The 25,103-nt window shown below is 36.4% G+C and overlaps 1 pseudogene; it reads right to left on the bottom strand.

Annotated features, from left to right (window-relative positions):
* Nucleotides 1-8,155: 8,155 nt before the first annotated feature.
* Nucleotides 8,156-9,138, bottom strand: LOC107844448 (annotated as a pseudogene).
* Between the last annotated feature and the right edge of the window lie 15,965 nt (nucleotides 9,139-25,103).

Raw genomic sequence — 25,103 nt, 5'->3', positions numbered from 1 at the left:
TAGAAGATATTCCGTCCCACTGAATCAGAGCCTACAACACATTATCCTCCACGACACTGTTAATATCCATCTAATCATCATACCTTAACCACTTAACAAGAAATATCCACCAAGTATCACTCAAGAATAGATCAATCATGCCATTTAATAATTCATTTACTATCCCATTCAGGATCATCCTTAATTATTTTATGAATGTAACTAAGCCATTTGATTTTGCATTGCCACTATCATGGAAATTATTATCCTCTAAAAGTGTGATATATCAACCAACTTTGTGGGACATGCAAATGTATAATTCAGCCACAAGGTCAAGTCAATAATAATTGATCTTCTCAAAATTGTTCCTAATGCATAAATCAACGACTATAACTTATGTCCTGACAATCACTAACTCACTATTTTTCAACAACAAACACTTCATGGTCAAGCCAAATCTATCTTATATCACTAACACCAATTTAAGATATACGGAGTCATTCTTATTTCTACCTAACAATATTTTTATTACGAGCTTTACTTAACTCTTAATCACCTTAAGAGTGGTCCCCACACCACTAGCACATAAGCAAGGTCAAAAAAAATAAATCAATTATAGGTCATTGACAGTCTCATCGCCAATATCACATTCCAGACAAGTCATCGATCAAATTCTGTAGGTATTAATAACCTCTACTAGTTTTTGTCACTTTTATTTAAAACTCATTATTTTGCCAAGCATTCAGAATTCGTTCACATGAGGAACTCAAAGATAATGTCAATTAGCTAGTCCTCACAAGGAACCCATTATAGTTTTAATAATAGAACTGCACAACAATTCTAAATACAATCTCAATGGCCAGACCACACAAGGATCCCTAAATAATATCAAATAATCGAACTACATAAGGGTCCATCCACAACATCATTAACAAAAACCTCTCATAATGGAAAACACATATCACCTCAGTCTTTTATTCATGTCACTTTTTCACCATTTTTTCTTGACATCACTTCTAATATCATTCTCTCAATTCTCATACCATCAATCTTATCAGTATAATAGTACCAAAATAAGTAAGCACCATAGAATTTCTAGTTTCACAATAGCAAGAAATCAAATAATCCCATCATATTTATCAACAAAAACAACTTCATCAATTTTCATCACTTAACAAAAACAATTCACAACAATGAAAAAAATCTAACAACACAAGCTTAGTCAAATATCAAACACAAGCAATCAATAAGTTCACGACTTTCACAAGTCTTTACCTATTAACAATAAATTTTAGACCTTATTAACAGATACCAATTGAAATCTCCTAGACTTTTATTCAAAATTATAAAGATACCAATTGGAATTGTCTATATACTAATTGGAGTCAATCTAGTAATCCAAGTTAGGATGATACAATGGAGAGAAAGAAAGGAAAATGACTTCTACATGCCTCATAGCCTTAGAAGATTGGGTATGGGGCCCTACACACCAATCTACAGAACCCTACTTGACATTGCTCTTATTAACAGATACCAATTGGAATCACCAGATGCCAATTGAATTCAAGTAATAGCATTAAGAAAGAAGAATTTGAATTTTCCTAGAGTCCTATAGCTTTTCGAAGAAAAGTACAGGTGTCTCCGTACCTTTCGGAAGACTCTACTAGACGTGTTCTTGTACGGCGAGATCGATGAACCTAGAGCTCTAATACCAACTTTGTCACGACCCAAATGGCCATGAGTTGCACCCACACTAACCTTCCTGTGGGAGAACCATCTAAATCAAACCATTACCCAATCACTTAGTCAATATTAAAAAGATATTTTCATAAAACCATCTTAACAATAATAATATGGGATTAATCATCAATAGCGCGGGAACCAAACAATCTACTAACTGAAATTCCCAAGACCCGAAAGTCATCGAAAAAGAACTACTAACAAAGATCATGTCTAAAGAGATATCCTAAAATAAAGTAAATAAAGATTGTTTCAGTGCCCGAAAGATAGACAAGAACAAATAAGATGGCCTATGGAAGCCTGGGGACGGAGTGCTCACCCTTGGATCAAGATCAGCTATCAAACTCTAGAGGTGGGATCATGTATGAGTCTCTAGAACAATTTTGGCACTCAACAAAAGAAGAGTACATGGTAGTATCAGTACAAACCATAATGTACTGGTAGGTATCATAGGCCAACTCAACTTAATAACATGTACACAACATAAATCAAATAGCAAGTAGACAGGCATCAACACATAACAAATTCTCAATGAATCAAAAATACAACAATAACAGGTCAAACAGTAATCACAGAAAAGCCACATAACTATCAAGAGTATCAACCATATTGTAAACATCCACAAAATCAACACAAATATGTACACACATGCTATGGGACTTATTTTTTTCCAGATAGTCTTGACCTGCTGGGAACAATCTATGTTCATGTACCGTACCGGCCTGGTACCTGATCCAACATAAATATAAACATACCGGCATGGTACCCGATCTAACATAAATATAAACGTACCGGCGTGGTACCCGATCCAACATAAATATAAATGTACCGGTGTGGTACCCAATCCAACATAAATATAAACGTACCGGCGTGGTACCCGATCAAACATAAATATAAACGTACCGGCATTGTACTCGATCCAACATAAATATAAATATACCAGCGTGGTACCCGATCTAACATAAATATAAACGTACCGGCGTGTTACTCGATCCAACATAAATATAAATAAGTATTATCAATATCAATTTATACAACCTCACAGCATACAACACAATGTACCAAGTTTTCAAGTACACTTAAATTCATAAGACAATTCCATCAAGTAAATTTTCAATAAACATTTATACACGAATCAACAATACAAACATCAACAATTTCAAGCATGTTCGAATACCATTCCACAAGTATCCAATTTAGGAGCATACACACAATTAAGTTGAGTCTAAACTCCAATTAAATTGTAACCTACCTCAACCGAGAAACACGAATATCACTAGTCCACAAGTGTCTTGCCCTTCCTCAAATTCTCGAAATGTTAAAAGATTTGTTCAAATATATAATCCTCATGAGAGTTCAAATTTAATAACACCCTTTTTATAAATTCCTACATTAAAAAATTCTCAATCGAAAACCAAAGTTTCTATAATAAAAGAAACGGTAATTAGTGGCTATTAAGGTCGTAACTATTGGAATTTACAATCCTTTGATTATATTTACTTTAAACATTTGGATGAATGACCGTCCATGTTAATGCTTAAGAAATATTATACAATCAAGTATTACATAAAGTATATGTAAATTGGCAACATATATGTATTTCAATTACAGAAAGGGGAATTCTCACCTGAAATTCATTCCTCGCTCGCAACAGTTTTCCATCCCCTATTTATTTTTGGCTATCATTCAAAAGGGTTAAACCCTATTAACTGAAAGTCAAGTAATATCTGATAATAATAAGATTATAGTTTTGATCCATTAAACCACTAATTAAATTAATTATCTAAAATACCCTAAACTTTTTAATAAATCCTCAAAATTTGTTCAGAATCTCATAAAAATAAATTAAATATGTAAGTTAACTATAAAGTACTTTCCGAATCTATTGAAAATACTAAAACACTAATTTGGGGTCCTCTTGACTGAAGATTGATTGCAGTTGAATTTAATTTTTGTAAATTCATTAACCCAACTAATGACTTAAGTCACTTCGGAACAACTCAAGAATCGATACTACTCATTCACCGTAAGTCCTAATTCACGTACACCAACTACGGAAAGAGATAAAATAGAAAGGATAAGAATATTTCATAAACGATCGGAAGGGCCGTTACATTTACAATTTGGAGAAATATGACCAAATCGATCACAATTGTAACACTTGATTTTTGATAAGTCTCTCTTAGACCTATTTTTTGTAAATCTAGTAGACTTATGATGGGTTCTTCTAGCTTTGCGCTCTTCTTTGGATCTATGTCTAGATTTTCTCTTTATCCTATAGGGTTTATCAGGGTCACTAGTTCTAATAACAACATATCTATGGCTCTTTTTCTCAGAAGTAGAAGCAGCATTTTCCATACCAAATTGTCCACAAAAATCACCTAATTGGGTTTTTTCTTTAAGCCTATCTAGCTTAATTTGTCTAGACAATTTCAACCCATTACAGAGATTGAGACCCTCTTGAGTACAGGCTGCAATAAGCTGACCATAAGTAAAATCTATCCAAGGGATTGCACCATATTTTCCCTTGATTGATTTTTTAATCCTTTCTGCAAAAAGAGGTGGAAGTCCATCTATGAATCTAGCTTTCCAATGTTCAAGCCTAGATTCAGGTAGTTTCATAACTCTACTAATGAAAGTATCTTTGTACCATCTGAATTCTCCTAAATGTTCGCATCTAAGTCTATTTAAGAGGGTACTGGTATTTTCATGTTAGTTGGTAAATTTACCCCCAATTTGTTGAATAATAGTGAGAATAAGAGCATATATAACATCTTCCCTCCCTTCTGGGAGTTCTCTACCTAGGTTGTCAATGCCAAGAAGCATATTCTTAGCCTAAAAATTTTGTTTCTTTTGTCGTTGGAAAGAAAGTTGTCCCACCAGCGACGAAGTTGGCCAGTAATTCCTGTAACAATCATTTTACATATAGTGAGATCTGTGCAAATAAGTTTTCCATTATTATCTTTAGGTCTAGAGACTTTGGCAATCATAGCATACATTAACATACGATGAACTAAAATAGATAATTGTATTTCTAATAACCCATCTAAACTCCATTCATAAATATGATCTCCACTATAAGACTTATTTGTCAAAGACCAATCTCTTTCCTCTATTAGAACATCTTGAGGAGTTGGTCTTGGATAATAAGCAGTTTGCATACGGGGGATGTCAACATATTTTTTTCCCGGTTATTTTCTTACCAAACCTCTGAGTTTATTTAATTTTGAGTGGATTCCAACACGTACATCCATAATTGGGGTAGACTCAAGGTTATCAACAAAAGTATTAGACAGATCAATGGGTTTTATGTTTAGACTAGATTTTTTTTTCAAGTAATTGTTTAAGCTGTTCTAATTCAGAGGGTTTTCCAAATCCTTGAATATCAGGGGGTCTTTAAATATAAGGCTTAGCTGCCAAATCTTCTATTTTGCTTTTCGATATGGAGGCAATATCAGATGACCTTTGACTATGGCTTAGCTTCTTAATCAAAGTTGTCATAGTATCAAGTTTTTTATCAAGAGAAGAAATATGTTCTCCAAGAACTTTGTCATACAGACTCAAATAATTATTTTGAGCAATTATACTATTTATTTTAGAAATAGTGATTTTTCCAACTTCATTATCAGTGAATTTTTGAAAAGCAGAAAAAATTATACCAGTATTATTCGATAGTATAAAAGATGATTGAGGAGGGTAAATAGCCCGAGTAATAGTACCATTTGAATTTTGGTATAATCTTTCAATAATTTTTACATATAAAGGTATGTAAATAGATATAAACCATGGCACAAAATAAATAATTTGATTATTTAATGCACACATTTCATAGAATTCTTCAGAAATATTTTTTATTTCATTAGGAGTATAAGTTTCAAAAATCCCTGTCCTAAACATTATCCATTTTTCACCAAAAAATTTCCTTTTAATATAATTTCTTGCCTGTGAACCAAGACTAAAATCAATTAGGTGAGGAATCATAAGTTAACAAGAATTAACATCAAACTCCATTTAAGAGGTAGTGGGGTTATCCCTATATGGGACATTATCATTATCTTGAACTATATTTGTTTCAGGATTGATTTTAATTTTTTCAATACTTCTAAAAAGAGTATGCCAATCTGCAAAATTTAGAGTATGTAATGATGCAACACGGTTTCTAGCTGGACCATAACTAGTTCAACTGGAGAGATTTGATGCGTAACAGGCACCATTCTAGGCATAGAAAAATAGTTTCGATTATAAACGGTAGAATTATCATCAAATTGAAGGCAAATTCTTCCGTCAGTATTTTGAGTAACATGAGTTAACTCTGAGTTTTTCACATCATCTGCAAGTTTTTTTTGGAGAAATGACAGCGTTAAAAATCCATATTTTTGAGAAATTAATCTCATCCCATCTTATAGGTCTCCTAGTAGTGACCTTGGATTTTACAAACTTCGTTTCAATAAGCATAGTATAATCAGAAGCATTATCAATCAATTTACATTGAGGATTCATTGTAACTAACAAACGATAATAAATGCGATAGGATAAACAGATTAGTTCAGATCAAGGTGCATTAATATAACCATGAGTTTTTACATTTAAAGTCAAAGCATCAAGAATATTCAGATCAGTTAAAGATAATTGTAAATTTGGCTGTGTTAAAATATACAGGGACATAAACAAGAGTAGATTCTATATATCCTATCAAATACTGGCGGAAATTTAAATTTCTAGTATCACGTAGTGCAGCTAGAAATGTTTTTGGAAGACCTTTAAAGGTTAAAGGTTTAAAAGAAATTTGCACTAAACCAATATGCATAAAATTATACTGATTTTTAAACACATCAATATCTTTTTTATTCAGTCATTTTATGGTTTGTTCGTCAGCATTCAAAGCAATAGATTGTTCAGTGTTTTTTATTATCTACTTTTATTTAAAATTTTTAAGAAAGCCATATTCATAAATGGTTTTTATAGCTACTTTTGAAATAGTCCATTTATTTAATAAATCTATATTTTGAGGTAAATCTACCTCTTCAAGTTTAGTACTTTTCATACTAACTTCTTCCATATCCATTTTATTAAAACTTCATACCTATGCTATAGACTTCAGATCTATTACATAATTACTATGAAAGTTCTATTCTAGTGGAAGCCTTTAGACTATCAAGTCATTTCTTTTTCCTAATCAAGGATGTAAATAAATTGGCACCTCAATGAATAAAAAAAAGAACTTCGTGTCCTCACCTCAATGTTATGGATTAGAACCCTTTCTCTCCAGTCCTGGTAGTCAAATGGCTTTACGCTTCAGGGATAAAAGACAGACAGTCGATTTCTTTTCTATCCCTTCCTGACTCTGCTGACATCCTGCCTTAATGTTTCTTAGGATTGAAAGAAGAAATGAGATGCCCTTGTTCTCTCCTATCCTTTTTCTATACTTATAGTAGCACCTGCTAGCCAGTCATAGATAGTAGGCACTTATTTTATTTTTGGCTTCCTCTCTGCTTGTTTCTGTTTTTAGGGATCAGGTTCAAATTACTAAATCTCGTATGGAGAGTCAAAGTGAATAGGAATTTCCCATATTCATAGAGGTAGCTCAGCTCCCAGCCTCTTTCCTGTCTATTTGCGTTGCTAAGCTGACACAGGGCTGAAAGAGGCATGCCTCTATGTTCGAAAAGAGATAACTCCTGGCTAATGGTTGACTGATTCCTCAGCCTATTTAAAAGAATTGTCTTCATAATTTAGGTAAAGTGTAAGTGGATTGAGCCTACCTAAGTTTGATGAAGGGAAGACAGATCTGGCGTTGAGTGCCCTTTTCACTCATCTGCCTATAAAAGCGACTGAGGATTTAACTTGACTTAATCATATTGGGACTTATGATACCTCTCTATCCTTTTTTGCTAATTGAATAGATTTTTTTCTTTAGTGGTTTTGCCAAATCTGCTATCCAAAAAAAGGGAATGGCTCGGCTATCCCACCTAGCCAAGCCAGAAAAATAGATTTGATATAAAGTTAAATAAAGCCCTAGTGAAAATTATTAAGAATTCAAACAATAAAAAGTACAGAAGAATCAAAACCACAAATGCAAACAATAGTAACAAGTACAGACATAAAAGTGCAAGATGATTCATACATGTTCGAACCCAAAAAGGAGAAAACGACCTTAATCTCTACTATTTTTATTAAGAATAATATATTTTTCTCCTTTCCTTGCCCTTATTGATGACGTGCAGCACCAACCTACGCTCTTTTTCTTATTAACCATGAACAATATACCATACCATGACCAAAGTTTAGGAAAAAGTGCTGTTAAAGGTTTCAATCTGGAAAAGGGAGAGTAACATAGCCAAGTATGAACTGCCAATTATCCATTTATGTGCACCAATAAGAAGGCATTTACAATATATCTTGTGTTGGCACCACCACCATGGATAACACAAATGTGCTATTAGGTTCTAACATGCATGAAGTCTTCAACTTCCTATATGGTAGCACCCATGTGAAAAGGAAACCCATAGACTCTGAACTCTGGTTGTTGGAACATGTCATTGCCATTGAAGATGCTTGTCACATCAGAACCAAAATGGGTGAAAGTCCCCCAACTACCACTCTCTGAGTGCTAAACTATGTAACTATATATGTTGCCACTTGCTTGACTATTAAAGATATTTTTATCGTTCTTTGGATATGAAGGCTTGGATTGCTGCATATTATTTGTATTCAAAAAGCGTCCTCCAGAACCCCAGGATCTCTTTATTACGTGACGATATCGAGACTCATGAAGATATGGCTTTCTATTTTTTACAAACTTATTTTGAGCCTGACTCTTATCACAGATCTATCGCCTTTTGAGGATAACACTGTATTATTTTGCATTCACATAAATGGGTAAGCTCTCTGAGCATTTAAGAGAAAGTAAAAATCTTGTGAAGGGGACACCCACTATTTGAGGATAAATGATGGCATTAGATTCATAAGTAGCTATGAGCCTTCCAAAGTAAGTGTCAGTCTAAGGGTAGGATAGGCAAGCCGTAGGATGATCATGATGCACTTGCGGCTGAGGAAGAGTGTTGGTGGCACTTTTTCCTGATAGGGATGCCTTTGTTCCACTCTCTGCTTGCATATCTAAAATTCCACCCCAACCTGGAGGAGCTATAAAATTTTGTAGAACGGTCTTGCTTTTTCCCATTGTAGTCTCTATATGATTAGATTGACTAGTTGACAGAGTAGAAGTTGAATCTTGATCTTGGAACCTGAATTCTGATTTCTTGATATCGAAGTAACATTTTAATGCAGATTCTACTCCAGTATTCTTAGAGGGAGCATGTTCTAGTTGGTCACTGGAGTTCCACATAGATGAGCAACTAACGAATAAAGGAGCAAAAGATTGATCTTTTTTTCTAGGCCACCTTTCTTCTAGAAACTTAGCATCCTCTTTGAAACCAATTCTCTAGAAGCTTTAAACCAAATATATAGAAAACCTTTATGCTAATGTAATACATTAGATCTCTCTAGACTAGAGTTACCTTTTGCTTTGGGTAATGAATGACTTCAAAAACATCTGGTGAGCTTTGGCTCTTATGTTGTCTTCTCTCACCAAAAAACTACTACTGTATTACGTATGGAGTACTATATACTAGTATTTCTTTGCTTTCCCCAATTCTCATATACAAAGTTGTCTAGAAAATAGAAAAGGAAAAAAACAAGATCATCCCTTCAGTCATCACATATAATACAAACCTTCTCTTTTCTTATCACATCCATCTTTTTTGTTTCCTTCTGGACATGTTCTTGATTTTTTATCATCCACCTAACCTAATTATTATTACCATTTATGACTTTGAAGTAGGACTTTGGAATGATGCTACTCCTCTTCTTCTATATATATATAAGTGCATAGATCTTTGTGATTCAATCGATTTGATTCTTGTTCTCACCATCGGCGAACTCCCTTTAAGAACAGAAATGTATCCAAACCTTATTCTTTTATATTATTTGTCAAAATAGATAATACATATATGATCATATACAGATATAGGTAAGGATTGCTTAGAGTTGGACACAGAATGCCTAATTCAAATTGAAATGTACAATGAACCGGGAAATAAGATTTTCCTTTTCTTAAAAGAGGAAAAAACAAAATAGATCCAATTTTTGGATTATTGCCGATGTAATCAATAAAAGTAAAGTTTCAGGGACTGGATAAACTTTGATTTTCAGCTAACTAGCACCAAGTCTTCAATAGATTTCTTGTTGGAGTTCTGTCCTTTAAGCCAGGAAAACTGTATCTACTTTAATTGATGATTTCTCGCTTTCAGCCTCTATACTATATTACATCAAATAGAAGCGATGGTACAGATATTGACCTAACTAATTTAGTATGAATCATCTTAGCTCCGATCATGGTGGGTGACTGCTAGAGATTAGTTTCAAGCCACTACCTCGAGAGCTGCCTACAAAAGAGTTCTGGCTATGCCTGAACATCATAATATTCATAAATAAGATTGATAGATGAATAGAAGAGTCCAATCACAATCATTATTGATTTGCCTGAGAGAAGTTCAATCGCTCAAACTCAGAGAGATGAGCCTAACAGTGCCCCAAACAAAAATAGAGAGAGAAGGAGAATGCAACTATCTAATCGGGATCACAGTTTTGACCATTCCTTTGAAGGCCAAAAGGTGAAGAAGTGTTTAGACACACTTTCTGCGAAATAGTATTATAACGACCTAAAAATTTAATAAAATATGTAAAATTTGTGATTTTATGTGATTTGACTATTTTACCTCTCTCCATAGTTTTTTATGGTATTTTTGGGGTGTGGGAGTGATTGATACAATTTCCAATGTATTTTGGTATGATTTATGCGATATTATGGTTTTTGATGGCTTCGAGAGTCTTATTTTGGATTTATATGGATATCTTTCGATCCGTGCAATAGATAGCCGAATGGACTGTGCCAGAAGCATCAAAATATCAATTTTAGGCTAGTTAGACCTTTGGTTTGAGTTTTGATGCACCCAAGCTCATTTCAACCTATTGGTCGGAAAGTTGAAAAATTTGAAATATGGGTGTGGGACCCACATTTAGTTGAAACGATCTCGGATGAAAAATCTGACTTTGCCAATGGATTCAAAGTATTGATTTTAGGGTGTTAGCATATTTGGTATGATTTTACGGCTTTAAAATCTCATTTTGATCCTCGATTTGGAAAATTATGATTTCAGGTTTCAGTAGTCAACTTTGTGAATTTTTTTTCAAAAATCTGATATTCCCAACGTGTACGGAATGTCAAATTTAGTATGGTTATCCTATTTGTTTGTGTATATCTGACTCTGAAAGAATTTCGAGCACCCCGTTGAAGTCAATTTCGACTTAAGGGGAAAAATCTGCACTAAATGTTACAGAAAATCTGCAATAAATACAACTTTTTTACCTTTTTTGGCCTATTTTGCTCATTTTTCATCTTGTCTCTTGAGAGTTAAACCCTAAAATAACGTGAGAGCTTAAAAGTAAAGTTTGTGGGAGTTTGGGAAGCTAGATTAACACCTATTTCTTGATTTTACTACGGATTTAAGGTAAGAATTCACCTTTTTCTTAGTAATTTCTTGATTAATTTCTTAAAACTTCAAAAATCTTAGGGCATGATTTTAAATCCAAATTTCACTACTTTTCACTTGAATAAAATTTTTATCTTATAATTACTAGTTTTCATTACTTTAACTGTAACACCCCGATTCGCTGAATCGAAATGCTACACGGTGCTCATGACCTCGAGAGACCACAAGCTAACCCATGACTGATATCTGTACCTGTATACTACAAATCATGATATAATGATGCGGAATACATAGAACTGTAAGGCCATAAGGTTCAACTGAATAAAATTATGTGGGTGAAAATACCCAAAACAACTCAATCTGAAAGCTAAGTCTGAATGTAAATCTGAAAGCCTTTAAACTATCTGAATAAGTATTTGAAGGAACAGGTCTCCAACTAACTCTGTAAAACTGAACTGAAGAAATAAATAAATGTATCAAATCATATTGTCCTCGAATCAATGAGGACTCACTGTGTCTCTGCGACTGGAATGCTACCGCTACTGCTGGGCTGGAGTTCGTGTCTCGGAACCTATGGTGTAACATGAAAAGAAAGCACCATAGCATAAATGCGTCAATACAACTGGAGTACTGAGTATACGAGAAAGGTAGGCTGAACATAAAGGGTTTTATGCATGAACAACACTAACTGAATAATATAAACGTGGGAGTGCAAACACACGTATATAGAAACTGGGATCGTGAATACATGATAGCATGACCTGTAAGCTAATACATGGTTTACTGATAACTGTCATGACTGATACTGAAATTGATAACATGGACGACTGTATCTGACAGTCCTGTATATACTAAAATCTGAAGAACGCCCTGAGTTCTTTTATTGAGACTGATACTGAAACTGTGGGAAGTAGTGTTTAACCGACATGCCCTATGTATGCTGTTATGGCTAAGCTGGGGTCCAATCTCTACCCCGACTAGAGGGGTGTCAATACCGTGCCACGGGTAAGGACAGCCTGTGAGTGACCCTTATCTGGCGGGTACTCAATGATAACGGTAGGAACCCTAAACTGACGGGTTAAGCCACCTCATCAACCCTAATCTGACAGGTTAAGATATCTCAACCTACGCTGGCTACGTAGTTCTGGAACACAAGGATGACTACTAAGAATCACACCCTGAACTGGCGGGTGAGTTCCTATCCTTGGGTTCACTCGGTGCTAACCTCTACTCCCATCTGGAGGGACTGGACATGAATAAATGATTGTGCATGACTTAATCTTACTGAATTCCAGTTGACTGGCAGAATGTTACTGATATCTAACAACTGACTAAGATCATGAGGTTTTCCTGAGTCACATGACTGACTAAAGTCTATGGAATCATAACTTGAGTTCGGATATCGTGAAACATGACATGGCTCTAGGTATACAGCTATAGTTTTCGGGTACAAGTACCCCCAGGACTTGATAGGAGGAAACTGACACACATGACATGACTTGATCACAAGATTTGAGTCCACAATTCACAATATCATAAGTAAGGCTTTCATAATGAGAATGATTCTCAACAAACTATCACATGATCGGGAATGGACACAACATGTATATACTTGCATGGCTTCAATAACATGGTCATTCCATATCGCAACAATATCATGAGCATCTCGTACAACTTCTTCAATTCAAGACAATAGCATGGGGATCACGTTGAATATAAACTTAGAACATGGAATAGTCATTTAGGACTTATTATGTCATAAAAGCATTATTTCTATTCCCTTAGGTATTTTCACAAACACCTTACATGCACATCTTAGGCATAGGTGGATTCATCAAGATTACAAATATTCAACCACCAATTTCACATATTTATACGTTAAATACCACCATATCCTCACAATAAACATACAAAGATTCCATCTTAGGCATCATCAAACTCCAACCACCCACAACATAAACATCATAATAAAAAAATTTAGAAGATGGTTCTTAAGCTTTATGGATGAAAGGAGTCCATGAATCAACTCACGCATACCTTAGAAGGAAGATTCTTGATGATTGACGGAGGAATTTCCTTGAAATTGGATCTTTAAGCTTAGTTACGCAACCCTAGTTGTTTTTCTTTTTTAGTGCTCTTGGATGATGAGCTTTGAGATGATAATAGGGTTGTAATATGTTTAGAAGCTATATATTTTGTAGGGTTAAGTTTAGGGACGTGTAAGGAGTGTTAAAAGACTTAATTACCCTTAAAATAACTCAAAACGGAGTGTTTTTGGCACCTGAAACTGACTTAGGCGGCGCCCAAGTGATTGCCTAAGCTAGGTTGGGCGGTGCCTAACCAATCGCCTATGTTTGGTTGGGCGGCGCCTAACCAATCGCCTATCCTTAATGTCTCTCACAAAAATAGGCATAACTTTTCGCTCAGGTATTGGATTAAGGCAAAATTGGTATCGTTGGAAAGCTAATTCGATTCTCTACAATTTGGTAGATCTAAATCAGCCAAAATACCACATTATCATCGAGTTTTACTCGTTCAAATATGACCCTTACAAAATCAAACACTAAAACTTGATGGATTCAAAAACTCTTAGCTTGTATAACCTTAAGTGACTCATATGAACATGCTTAATGCTTCATAAGCTATCCTATCACTGGGATATTCATTGTAAGTCATGTACTCAAGTATGAATCATAAGATAGGAGATTCCATACATAGGAATACTTATTCACTTCCTAGCTTAGAAACATGCGGGGTATTACAATATCTCCCCCTTGGGAACATTCATCCTCGAATAAGAATTTACTGAGAAGGGATACAAGACAATAGAACCTAAACTGAACATGAAGAACTGAAACTTGATATCATTACTGACATGCTAAACATACTGAACTCGTGCATATCTGATGCACGGACAACTGACACATGAATGCATGACTGAGTATAAAATGGTTAATAGGTACCAAGTTTATACTGGAAATATGAATGTGAAACTGAATAAGCTTAAGGAGAACTGTTACCTTAAGCTTGATCTGAATTGGCAGGGAAGAGGTGAGGATACTTGGCACGCATATCTGCTTCTGCTTCCCAAGTAGCTCCCTCATGAGACTGATTTTGCCAAAGAACCTTGACTATAGGGACTTTTTTGTTCCTCAATCTACGAGTTTGATAATCTAAGATTTCGATTGGATTCTCTTCATAAGAGAGGCTGTTATGAATGTTGATGCTCTGAATAGGGACAACAACCGCTGGGTCACCTATGCACTTCTTTAGCAAAGAGACGTGGAAGACTGGATGAACTGAGGCTAGATCTGAAGGCAACTCAAGTTCATAAGCTACCTTGCCGAAGAAACAAAGAATTCTGAAGGGACGACATATAGGGGACTGAGTTTCCCTTTCTTGCCAAGCCTCTTCACTCCCTTCATGGGAGAGATCTTAATATAGACATAGTCATTGACCTCAAACTCGAGATCCTTTCTATGAACATCTGCATAGGACTTTTGTCGGCTCTTAGAAGCCTAGAGTCTCTCTTTGATCAACTGAACTTTCTCTAAGGCATCGAATACTAAGTCAGGACCTATGATTGAGGCCTCACTAACTTCGAACCAACCAATCGGAGATCTAAATCTCCTACCATAGGGAGCTTCAAATGGATCCATCTAAATACTAGAATGATAGCTATTATTGTATACAAACTCAATCAAAGGCAAGTGGGCGTCCCAACTTCCCTTGAAGTCAATTGCACACCCCCTTAGCATATCTTCAAGAGTCTGAATGGTCCTATCTGCTTGGCCATCTGTCTAAGGATGAAATGCTATGCTGAGATGGACTTGGGTACCGAGATCTCCCGCATGTCGCGGTACATCTTAGTGCCCCCTGGATGAATAGAGTATCGTGCACCATGTGCTTCTGCAAGAATTCGCTGCTTCAATTCATCTACACCTGGAATACATAGATGACCCTGACAATGAAAAACACCATCTCCCCCTTGGGATAAAACCTCGACTTTCTGATTCTGAACTGACTCTTTGAGCTTGACAAGGCTAGTATCCCTGTCTTGTTTCTCTTTCACCTCAGAAACTAGAGATGACTCTGAACTACTATGAACACATACACCACCCTCTGAAGAATCAACTAAGCGAACGCCTAGTCTGGCAAGCTAATGGATCTCCTAAGCCATCTTTTTCTTACTATCCTCAATGTGAGAAATACTACCCATGGAGAGTCAACTGAGAGCGTCAGCCACAATATTGGCCTTGCCCAAATAATAAAGAACACTTATATCATAATATTTCAAGAGCTCTAACCACCTTCTCGGGTGAAGATTGAGATCTTTCTGGGAAAAGACATACTGGAGGCTTTTATGGTCTGTGAAGACATCTACTTAAACTCCATAGAGATAATGCCTCCAAATCTTCAAGGAAAAAACTACCACTGCTAACTCAAGATCATGAGTAGGATAATTCTTCTCATGTGGCTTTAACTATCTGGAGGCGTAGGCTATGACCGTACCATGCTGCATGAGGACACCACCTAAACCCACTCTGGATGCATCACAATAGACTACAAAACCATCTGAACCATCTGGAATTGCTAGAACTAGAGCTGAGGTGAGTCGAGTCTTCAACTCTTGAAATCTCTTCTCGCATGAATCTGACCCTAAAACTTAATCTTCTTCTGAGTCAATCTGGACATGGGAGATGCAATAGAAGAAAATCCCTCGACAAACCATTTATAATAGCCAGCCAAACTCAAGAAACTCTTAATATCTGATGGAGATACGGGTCTGGGCTAGTTTCTTACTGCCTCGGTTTTCTAAGGATCTACTCTAATGCCATTACCGGAAATAATATGGCCAAGGAATGCTACTGATCTTAGCCAAAATTTGCACTTGCTGAACTTAGCGAATAACTGGTGATCCCTTAGAGTCTGAAGAACAATCTTGAGATGGTCTGCATGATCACGCTCTGTATGAGAATAGACCAAAATACCATCTATAAAGACTATGAAAAACATGTCCAAGTACTGCTTGAACACATGGTTCATCAAATCCATAAAAGCTACAAGGGAATTGGTAAGACCAAATGACATGACTAAAAATTCGAAGTGACCATACCGAGTACAGAAAGCTGTCTTCAGAATATCACATTCTCTAACTCTGAGCTGATGATAGCCTGATCTGAGGTCTATCTTAGAGAAGTAACTGGAATCCTGAAGTTGGTCGAATAGATCATCAATCTTGGTAAGAGGATATCTGTTCTTGATCATGACCTTGTTGAGTTGATGGTAATCAATACACATCCTGAGAGAACCGTCTTTTTTGCGCACGAATAATACTGGCGCACCCCATGGGGAAATACTGGGTCTGATAAATCCCTTATCTAAGAGATCCTTCAACTGATCTTTTAGTTCCTTGAGTTCTGCTGGTTCTATTTTGTATAGCGGAATAAAAATAAGTTGAGTATTCGGAAGAAGGTCTATGCCGAAGTCTATTTTCCTTTCAAGAGAAATGCTTGGAAGATCTTTGGGAAAGACATCTGAGTATTCATTAACAACAGGGACTCTTTTGAGGCTGGGAGATTCAGAACTGGAATCTTTAATATGCACGAGATGATACACACACCCCTTAGAAATCATTTTCCTTGCCCGAAGGTAGAAAATAAGTTGACCCCTGAATGCTGAAATGCTATCCTTCCACTCTAGGAAGGGATCATTTGAGAACTGAAACTAAACTATCCTATTTCTGCAGTCGACTGTGGCATAGCAGGAATGAAGCCAATCCATGCCGAGAATGACATCAAAATCAGTCATCTCTAACTCTACTAAATCTGCTGATGTGGATTTTTGAGATATCATAATTGGGCAATTCATGTGTACCCACCGAGCTATGATGGTTTTACCCACTGGGGTAAAGACTGAGAAAAGCTCTGCTAGGACTTTGGTATTAATTCTGAAATTGCCTGCTATGTATGGAGTAACAAAAGATAAAGATGCACCTAGGTCTAGCAAATCATAAACATGAACATGAAAAGTTTGTAACATACCAGTAACGATGTTAGGAGAATTTTCTTGATCCTGCCGGGACTAAAGAACATAGAGTCTGTTTGGGCGTTGCCCACTGGTAGCACTGGAAATGGCACACTACTAGTTCAGGCAACTGGACTGAGCTGTAGAATGATTTTGCTGACCCTGAAAACTTGATTGTAGACACTCCCTAATCCTGTGGCCTGGCTTGCCACAACCAAAACAAACATCACTACCGGCTCTGTAATTTCCCTTGTGGTTCTTACCATAAGTCTAACAAAAGGGATTCGTTCAGGCACTGCTAACACTGCCCTGAGATTTAGAGCTTGGAACTTTGTCTCTATTACCGTCTTTGAACTTTGGCACTGAAGCGCTGGCAAAGGAAGGAGCTGGAACGGCTGACTTAGAGCAAAATTGTGAACGATTTCCTCTATTTAACTTGGGGTGAGCAAAGTTGAAGTTACCTGACCTTGCTCTCTTGTTATGCCTCTCCCTTGTCTTAAACTTCTGCTCTTCTACTTGTTGGGCATGGGTCATGAGTCTGGCTAAGGTCATATCACCGATCAGCATCGCAGACCTACACTTATTTACCACGCTATTGTTGACCCCTAACACAAACTTGCTCATCTTAGCTCTATTGTCTGCAACCACATGAGGAGCATACCTGGCTAGTTGAGTAAATTTGAGAGAATACTCCCTAATCATCATATTCCCCTGCCTGAGGTTGATGAACTCAAGAACTTTGGCTTTACTTAGCTCTTGGGGAAAGAATCTGTCTAAGAATACCATGAAAAATTCCTCCTGCTCGATAGGGCATGTATTATCTAACCTTTCAGACTTCCACTATTTATACCAATCATGAGCAATATCCTGTAACTGGTAGGCGGCTAACTCAGCACTCTCAATAGAAGTAACACCCATGATTTCAATGACCTTCTGGACTTGGTCAATGAACTCCTGAGGGTCCTCATCAGACTTAGACCCATAGAAAAATGGAGGGTTCATCTGGGTAAAGTCCCGAACCCTAGCTGCTTTGGGATTGGCCACTGGATTGGCCGAAATGAATGGTGGCCGTTCATTCTGTGCAACCATGGACTGAGCAAGTGTGATAAATGCAGCTCTAAACTCTGCATGGGAAACATGTTCACCCAAAGGATCTTCGGGCCGAGGAGCTGGCTGGTTTCTTCTCTTTGGGGCCATGGTTTCAGAGGTGAGAACCCAAGGTACAAACTTGCTTCATGAGTCTTTGGATAGAGTTCGGGTCATTCAGGATAGACTTTGAGCGGCTCAGAGTAGGCAAAAGTGCTATGTTGATCATAGATTTCGTTCCTTGAGATTTGGTGTTGGTGATCGTGTTTTTCTTTGATTTTCACCCATGAGGGGTGTGATGAGGTTTGGGAAGAAGGGAAAGCTTAGCCTCAGGTATATTGGTCCATTTGAGATTCTTTGGACTGTTGGTGATATGGCTTATGATTTGGATTTTCCCCCTGATCTATCAACTGTTCATCTATTTTTTCAAGTTTCTATGCTTCATCGCTATATGCCCGATGAGTCTCATGCCATTTGTTAGGAGTCAATTCAGTTAGATGAGATGTTGCCTTTTGTTGAGGAGTTAGCCTTCATTTTTTTTTTTGGCTAGGGATGTTAGGCGATTGTACTTTAGAGTTATCCCTATGGTTAAGGTTCAATGGCAATATCGACTTGTAAATGAGGCTACTTTAAGGTTTAGTCTGATATGCGTAGTTCCTATCCTCAGCTTTTTATTGATCCGGGTATTTCTTTGCCTTAGTTCAGGGACGAACTAGATTTTTAGTGGTGGATGATGTAACGACCTAAAATTTTGATGAAATATGTAAAATTTGTGATTTTATGTGATTTCACTATTTCACCCATCTTCGTAATTGCATAATGATATTTCTAGGGTGTGGGAGTGATTGACATGATTTCCAATGCATTTTGGTATCATTTATGCGATATTGTGGTTTTTGATGGCTTCGAGAGCCTTATTTTGGACTTATGTGGATATCCTTCTATCCGTGCGATGGATGGCCAAACGGACTATGCCAACAGCTTTAAAATATTGATTTTAGGCTAGGTAGACCTTTGGTTCGGGTTCCGAATCACTTGACCTCATTTTGACTTATTGGTCAAAAAATTAAAAAATAAAAATATAGGTGTGGGACTCACATTTAGTCGAAACTACCTCGGATGGAAAATACGACTTTGCCAGCAGATTCAAAATGTAGATTTTAGGGTGTTAGCATGTTTGGTATGATTTTACGGCTTTTAAATCTCATTTTGACTCTCGGTTTGGAAAATTATGATTTCAGATTTCGGAGGTCAACTTTGTGAAAAACTATTTTTTCAAAAATATGATATTGCCAATGTGTCTGAAATATTAAATTTAGTATGGTTACATTATTCATTTGTGTATATCGAACTCCGAACGAATTCCGGGCACCCCATCGAAGTCCATTTCGACTTAAGGGGAAAAATCTGCACTAAATGTTGCAGAAAATCTGCAATGAATACAACTTTTTCACTCTTTTTGGCCTATTTTGCTTATTTTTCATCTTTTCTCTTGAGAGTTAAATCCTAAAATAGTGTAGAGCTTAAAATTAAAGTTTGTGGGAGTTTGGAAAGCAAGATTAAAACCCATTTCTTGATTTTATTACGGATTTAAGGTAAGAATTCACTCTTAGTAATTTCTTGATTAATTTTTCAAAACCTCAACAATCTTAGGGTATGATTTCAAATCCAAATTTCACTCATTTTCACTAGAATAATATTTTTATCTTATAATTACTAGTTTTTCATCAATTTAACCTCCAAAACTACTCCGATTCTTGATTTTAACCCGAATTTTAAAGATTTTACCCAGTAAAGCTCAAGAATAATTTTCCTTTGATTTGAACCTCATTTTTTACTCAATTTAACTTGAATTTTCAGTTGTAGATTCCTAAAAATATGGGAAATATGTTTTTAAAATAAAGTTCTAATTTTGCCCTTCTTTTTTGAAAATCCGTTTCGGGGGTCTGTTTTGACTCCGAACCAAAAGTAGTCAATATGGGTGTCTTTGGTTTTATTTTAACATGTAGATTTTATATTTGATATTTTTAATAGAGTTTGGGATCATTCGTGAAAAGTAAGGTCATGGGTTCGAAGTGTAGCAGATCGATTTCGGCTTTTGAGGTAGGTTATGGCTTAACTCTTTCAGACTGGGATGGATAGTAAATGATGATACAAAATGCATGTTAAGGGTAGGAACTAATCATAAAAAATGGCAATTTATGTATTGTGCCCGTGTGGGGGTATATATGTGATGTAATTGTCGAAATTAAGTTATTATGTGATATGCATGACTGTGTGGATCCTATGTGATATCAATAGCCTTGAGTATATGTGAATAATTATATTTTTTTGTTATGATGCTTAATATGGTACCATTGGTGTATTGTGATTATATTCATACTTTATTTGGCATATGAGACATGTGAAAAGTCGTAGATGAAACTGAAAAAATAAGTGGATATTGACTCACATGGTTATGGAAATATATCATTGTGGTTGGTTGTGAAAATAGTTATTGTGATCGGTTTTGAGGATTACATCCTCATATCACACCCATTCATGAAACATTGGTACCACCGTGGCAACATCTAAGAAGCACTAGCAACACATTTTTTAAAACCCTTCCCGAGGAATATGCCAGGAAGGAGATATTGTAACACCTTATAAAACCCTTTTCGAGGGATGTTCCAGAAAGTAAATATAAGATATATGAATTGTATATGGGTTGATGAACCCCCCATGGGTCCTACATCGGGATGCTTTAGCTCCATAGGTGTATACAGGTATTGTGTGATGATATCAGAGCTTGTGCGACGACCTCGTGCATCATCATCATCATCATCATCATCATATACATTTCACTTACTTTATTGTGTTATATTGTGTTGTATTGACATATTGACTTGTCATCTATGTATTTATCGTATCTTCTTTTACTTGTATTTGATGATCTTGTATATGCATGTTCCTCCTTGTTCTTCTTATATGTGTATAATATGTACTTTTGTTCTATCTTGGTGTGATGTTGCAATATATGTGAGAGATATATTAGAACTGTTAGTACAAGCGGTGTGGGATACCGTTGTGGGACATTTTCTGATTGCAAGTAACGTGCTCTTACTGTATATTTTTGTATGCTTTATTTACTACTTTGCTTGGTCGGGCTATGATACCTACTGAGTACAAGTGGACTGTGCTTACGCCTAATGCACCCTTTCGGTGAAGGTCCTAGCTCGATTTTGCCTTAACTTGCTTGATTCGGGCTATTGTTGGAGCTTCCAAGGTAGCGGTTGGACATTCATGCTTCCGGAGTTCACCTCCATCCTTTTGTAGTAGTTATATCTTTATTAGAATTCGAAGACAGATATTATTCCTTTGTTGTTATTTTTCTGATGTATTTGACTCTTGGATTGTATTAGTAGTTCTTACACTATTGACACCTAGTTTTGGGCATAAGTTCTTTCTGCATTATTATAATTACTTACATGGTTCGGCTTCATTCTAGAAGCCTTACCTTGGGATATTTCTGTCTTTTCCTCTTTTTTGTATCAGTTTGGGTGATAGACTTACTTGTCAAGTTACGCCGTGATAAGTTCCATCATGACCCTCATTTTGGGTCGTGACAAGTATTATCAAAGCACTCTCTTTAACCTATCAAGCAAAACAGATGGAATAAAAGAAATAAAAAGTAACTCCACAGCTCGCCTAGAAGAAGATAGACCCGCCACTAAGATTTGTCAATCCTTGGGCTTGGCTAAAGACATACCCAACATACTAAGACTAATATGAATTATGTTAGTCCCTTGACAGGCCTAGTCCTTAAATACCTAAACTAAATAGGACGCTTATAATCGCGATCATCCCGCATCTTCTCTTTCAGTCACTACTACCTATGTCGCACCTACAGTGGCAGAGTGTTTGATAAGACTCTTGGATAAGAAAGATCAATCCTGAATAAGCTTTAGCTGATTTTCAAACTAAATCTTTTTATAAGGAAGAAGCTATCTATAGGAAGATATTTGCCAGGTCAGTATAAATGGAAGTAGACCAACATAGGAAGAAATGTGAAAGTAGGGGTTGCTAAGCGCCCAGACCTAGAATTTAGTGAAAATGGAGTTCTTGGTACCTATCAAGAAGAGTTAATATAAATAAAGAGCCAGTACTATATTTATAGATTGGAAAGAAGGGACTCTCCAAAGAGAGGCCCGAGCAGAATAAAGTTGTGCTAAATGAACGAGTTGTCCTAAATGCCCCTTGTTAGCTGTCGTAGAAAGTAGTGAGTGCTTAGGAAGTGAAGCAAACTCGACCAAAGGACAAGTTTTTTCCTGTTTTATTTTTGGTTCCTGATTCAATATTCACCTTTCCTGAATGAAGAAAGAGAGCGAAAGAGAAGATATCAGTGCAATAGGTACATAGATACGAGAAACTGTCTTCATTCGGTTTGGCAGAAAAAAGCTGAGAAAACAAATAAATAGGAAGATCACTATGCAAGCTTATAATTAAGCAAATATATAAAATCTATCACCATCTCAAACAGTAAAACAATGTCGTTATGGCTATGTTACTAACATAGACAACTATGAATGGTATTCATTGACAGGAGTGACCGCTTTCTAAAGGAAGCAAGCAATTCATGCAAAATGTTGAGGGCTTGAAAGAATAAGATACGTAGAGTGTTAACCAAGGTTCATAGGTGGATTAAATTTGAAAGGTAAAGTTGTTGGTTAGATGTAGACGAAGCCAAAGTATAGTTCGACGAAGCCTTAGGAACTCTTGCAAAACACTAGCTACAAGAAGCTGAGTCACTTTTTGATCCTTACTCCCTGAAGGAACTCTTAGCCTCATAGCTATATAAGCTATATTAATTTTCGTGTGGTTAGCAATACAAGAATTTTGATTTGAAAATGCCTGAGGTAGGATTACTCAACGATTCTTGTTACCTTAACTCCCTTCTCTCAGGATGAATCCTTAGAAAGAAAAGTATAGGCCAAACAATCTTGAGCTTTAAATGTTATATGAACCTCTAACAAGGAACCATATGCATAGAGCTATTGGTTTATAACTCTTCTAACTCTAGCCTTAGGATTCTTCTTTCAACAATCTAAAATCCTTTCTTCATTTACAAATACTTATGTGATAATATTCCTAACAAAGATTTTATTTGACTTGACCGTAGGATATCGCCTTCCTCAATGCAATGGAAAACTAGGAGCATGGAAGTGATAAAAGCATGCCCACTTTTGTAGGCTAACACGATGGATCAATACAAGGGAAACTGGCCGAGAATCCTAAGCTAGCTATCATCTACCCTAGAGAATGAAGTCTAGCCTTCTTATCGAGATGATCATGAGTGGTCAAGTCCTGCAATGAGATCATGCACCCTAACCTAAGCCTGGGCTACTGTTATATGTTTCTATCCTTCTAGTGAGAGCTTATGACCATCGCAGTGACTGTAAGCTAGCAATAATGAAAGAATGAGCGAGAGAAACTCAAAATACTTTAAGCACTAAGCATTAAACATTAAGAAAGAGCCTACCTCTACTCAAAAGCAGTGGTGAGGCAGACATTGATTTTTCAGAAAGGTTGGCTGCCTTGTAGTTTGCTTACCTAGTTCACCAGTACTAGGATATGAGAAGCTTAACATCGGTACTAATGTAAAGAAAGCCTTGCAAATAATAGTGGCGCCATATGGGTAGACATTGGCCCTGAAACCATAACAAAGACAAGACAATTATAGGGAGGACATACGTGTTCTTAAGCGAGTGCAGACTCGGTAAGTATACAAGATCATCAAGACAGTAATAGGATGTATCTGTTTAAGCCAAGACTCATGTAATAACAAGCTGGATCGAAGCTTAGCCATAGTTGGTTTTGGTTATTGAAGCTTTTTTATAGAGACAAAGCTTTCATACTCCAAAGACAGGCCAGCAACAAGGAATATAAACATATCATATTCGGACACCGATGCATTGATAGATGCCAAGGAGTCACAACTGTTCTTGAATGTACAAAGGTAAGCTACCATAAATGAATTTCCTTTCTTCTCTATTTCACTATCATGTTCCTCACTAACCCAAAAGTCTTTCTTTAAACCATACTTTGGGGAGGGGATCTTTGAACCTTGTCTAAGCTCCTCTTCCCCTTTCTAGACAAGAAAAGAGTTCCCTTTCTCCTTTCTTTTCATTTTCACTTACATATGTGAATCTAGGTCCAGCCTCACTAGTTATCAAGGGGGATGTCTACTCTTTCGTTTACATATGTAAGCTCCCGATTAGTCACAATCACACTTCTGTACAATATCCAATTAATATTAAAGAACTTACTTGCCAAGCATCAACAAAGTAGCCTGCGAATTGGTGCCTGGTGACACGGTAAAGGTTGAACCATCAACAATTTTGAGTTCCCTGAAAAGTCTTAAGTTCCTATCAACCACTTTCCCAATAAGGAAACCACCATGGTAATACAATATTGTGGTCACAACGATAGAAATATCCCATCAAAAAATCATTGGATAGATCAGCAGGCAATAAAGGCCTAACATACCTGAAATATATGGGACCAAATCTTGTTGGTACTTGAATTCCTACATTGAGAGTCTTTGTTGTACATCATGAATCTTTTTGTTCACATACCTCTCCACATCCATCACTAGGATTTTAGAAGTAATAAAACCTGACTATTGGGTTAACCTTAACATCAGTTGATGCTAGTCTGAGAGAACCAACAAAAAAGGGGACAATA

This window comes from Capsicum annuum, chromosome 10, assembly GCF_002878395.1.
Source record: "Capsicum annuum cultivar UCD-10X-F1 chromosome 10, UCD10Xv1.1, whole genome shotgun sequence".
NCBI lineage: Eukaryota > Viridiplantae > Streptophyta > Magnoliopsida > Solanales > Solanaceae > Capsicum > Capsicum annuum.
This window is presented reverse-complemented; position numbering and strand designations above follow the sequence as displayed.